This window comes from Buceros rhinoceros, unplaced genomic scaffold, assembly GCF_000710305.1.
Source record: "Buceros rhinoceros silvestris isolate BGI_N320 unplaced genomic scaffold, ASM71030v1 scaffold32007, whole genome shotgun sequence".
Lineage (NCBI taxonomy): Eukaryota > Metazoa > Chordata > Aves > Bucerotiformes > Bucerotidae > Buceros > Buceros rhinoceros.
The window spans coordinates 4,136-7,483 of record NW_010424481.1 but is presented as its reverse complement, the minus strand read 5'-3'; positions in this window follow the sequence as shown (position 1 = coordinate 7,483).

The window sequence follows — 3,348 nt, the reverse complement described above, 5'->3', positions numbered from 1 at the left end:
GACAACGCCCGGTCTCTGTTTATGGCTGTAAATTGTAGCCGTGCTTTTCTCCCCCACCCGTGCAGAAGCCGTGCTGTGTGCCCCTGGGGAGCTCGGCCCCAGAGCAGCCAGGTGCAGCTTGTGGCTTGGCTGCGATAAGGAAGGACGAAGTAAACAAGGGGTGAGATTTCTGAGTGCAGGCTCCACCCGCTGGTCCAGTCTCCGGGGATTCCCGGAGCTGCACATGGACATCTCAGCGCGCCTGTGGGTCCAGATCTGCTGTGTTGGTTTGCCTGACAGCCTTGAACTGTCAGCGGGGCTGTGGGCAGCGTGGCACCGCACCCTCGCTGCGCCCTGCGGGAGCTGGCAGCTGCTGCTTCTGCCAGCCTGTGTGTCGTGTACAGATGCTCCAGAGCACCCGTGCCGTGGTTTGGCTGCGGGGAGCTGCAGGGACTCTCAGCATCCCCCTGCCGGGCGCCAGCAGGCAGGAGCAGTGTGGGGCCTCCTGGCCTGTGTGCGGTTTGGCATCACGCAGGCTGCCTGTGCTGGACTGGCAGAAGGGAAATGAGGTGCTGCTGAGGTACGTGAGGAGAGGCCCTGCCCCTAGCAGGGGATGAAAAAAATGGCAGTAGAGTGTTCGATTTCGCTGTGCAGTGCACAACCACACAGCTGAGCCCTGAGTGAGAACCGAAGGTACGTGCTCATGGCCTGCTTCGACTGTGCTGTTTATTCCCAGCAGTTCAGGAAACAGGCACTCAACTTTTTACCCTTTCTCTGTTTTGGCCACCTCCAGAACAGGGTTTGAGGCAGAACGGGGCGCTGGCGCCTTCTCATACCTTGACACCACAGCGGCTTTTCCACCAACCACTGTGCTCGCTTCAACTAAGGCTGAAGGTGCTGGTGCTTGAAGAGGAAGGATTGTCTTTTTAACTGGGAGAAGGGATAGCTTTTCTTCCCTCTAGCACCACATCTACTTCCTGTGCTTACCCGTGGCTGCTCGTTAATAATTAAAGAGAGAGATTGTGCTGCAACTTGAAATGGATAATTGTACCCTACAGAGTCGATAAAGATGAACGAGTTGCGATTACTACAGCGTTTAAGACCAGCAACTGGAGCAGCATTCTGATTAAATGAGAGGATTGAAAATTGGATATGCCACCCGACCACGGTGGAAGCCAGCCCCTGCCTTGTCAAAAAACACCTTATGCAACTTTACCTTAGGAAATGTGCTGCGCAGGAGGAGGAGAAAAAATTATAAAGCCTGTTCTTGACTAATAAGAGAGGGAGATGCTGTGCCGGATAGATACTCCTATCGTGTTCAGGCATTACACCACAGCTATAACCAGCTGCATCCGTTGCTGGTTTGGGCCTGGCTGGCTCAGAACTTCACCAACTAGTTTTGAGAGACAGAACCAAAACATAGAGGATGGAGCCCCTTCTTATAAAGCTGACGTGAAACCGGGCTGCTGTAAGTACAGGTGCCATCCCTCCCCTCCCACAGCTACCCCAGAGCCCAAGGGTGTGTGCTGGGCCTTGGCGCAGGCAGGGCCCGGCTGCTGCAGCCTGCAGGTCCCCCCCGCCGCCTGCTAGAGCCACCTAGAGCAGCCATCTCCCCTTGCTCGTTGTGAGCTGCTGGCGTTACATACGCAGCACCAGGGGAGGCTGCTGCACCCCTTGCTCCCCACTTTTTGTCCTTGCAGGGCAGCAGAGGAGCGTGCTGGGGAATAGAGGGACTGGAACAGGCATTTCCTCCTGTGATGGGAGCAGCAGCACCAGCCCCTGCCCTTGCACTGGCAGAGTCCTCCTCGCTCTGTGAGTAACGTTTGGCACAATGCAGTGCAGTTCCATGGAGTACGGGCTGTGTGACCACAGTCCCAGCACCTGGGAGGGCTGTGTGGTGGGTCAAAAAAAATACCTCTTGTAGGCCGTGGCTTGGAGAGCAGGGTAGAAGCCCCGGGGCTGGTCATGGCTTGGACCTGCCTCTTAGCTAGGGTAGGAAATGCCGGGCTCCTCAGCGCTGGCACCTGGCCCCCCCGGGCTAGCCCTCTTGTCTGCGCTGCTGTGGTAGCAGAGATGGCAGCAGCTGAGGGTAGAAGAGGCTTGTAAGACAGAATGGTGATGGAACGGGTGTTAACATAAACCAGAAACACAACAAAGGAGCAAGGCGGTCTAAACGCTAATGCTCTCAGCCCACCCCATGCCCCACCTCGCACCCTGGCCCCGCTGTGGGTGTCAGATCTCCCGCAGAGGGCCAGAGACCATTCCCCTGCTGCTGCTGCTGTACTGGGCTGAAAGACATCCCTCTCCCACCCCCAACAGCCCAGCGCTGTCACACCCACCATCACTGTGTTCCTCCCTGCAGCGTAGCTTCTCCCAGAACTGCAGCCCGTCCCCTCGAAGGGCCAGGTCTGGCCAGCTGTAGGTGAGGGCTGCAGTGTTACACTGCCGTACCTCTGCCCTTCTCCAGCCTGTTTCTCTTGGAACCAGCCTGCCTGAGGGGATGGGGTGGATGGTGGGCAGGACTACAGGAGGGGGGCCTTCGGCCTCAGCACACTCTGGCTGTTCCAGCAGTGCCTGCAGCACTGGGAAGGCTCAGGTCATCAGGTTAGAGGGGTGTTTTTTTCCTTAAACTCTCTGGCTTCTCATTTACACCTGCTAATTTGTTTGTAGGAGGAGGTCTGTGGATGCTCCATTTGTGCACACATGCTCACAACTGTCAGCCACTTCACTGGAACAGAAATCCCAGCATCAACAATCTTTCCCCACCCAAAGCACGACACTGTTTGCCTTCCAAAAAAACCCCTCACATCATTATTATTTACTCCGCTCAAAAGGAACAAGGGAGAGGGGGGGCTGCTGTGGGTTCCCTGGCTTTGCCATCAAGCGCTTGCAGGTTTTATCATGTATTTTTTTTTCCCTTCCTATTCCTCGCACTCACGCGCTGTGAGACAGGCACTTGCTGTCCCACCCCCCAGGGCCCCGGGCAGCAGCTACAGCTCAGCTCCCTGGCAGCACGGAGCCAGCCGGGCACTTGTGACTACGCCAGCCGGCCTGCCCCGGCGGAGGGGCACGGCCAACGCGCAGGGTACGCTGACAAAACGCTCTGCTCGCTCTGTGACTCCGGCCATAGGGGTATTTAATAGCACTTGGTTTCAGATAACACTTAATGGTTACAATTGTTGACATTTGGCACTGTCGACGTTACAACAGCGGCGGGGACTCGGTCACAAGGTTAAAAGTCGGTGTCCCTGTAACCGTGTAGAACCAGGGGCAGTACAGCGACCCTACGCTGTGGAGGGTACCTCTGCGCTGCCCGGGTGAGCTGGGGGACAGCTCGGCTGCTTGGAGGCGGAGCCAAGCTCCTGGGCG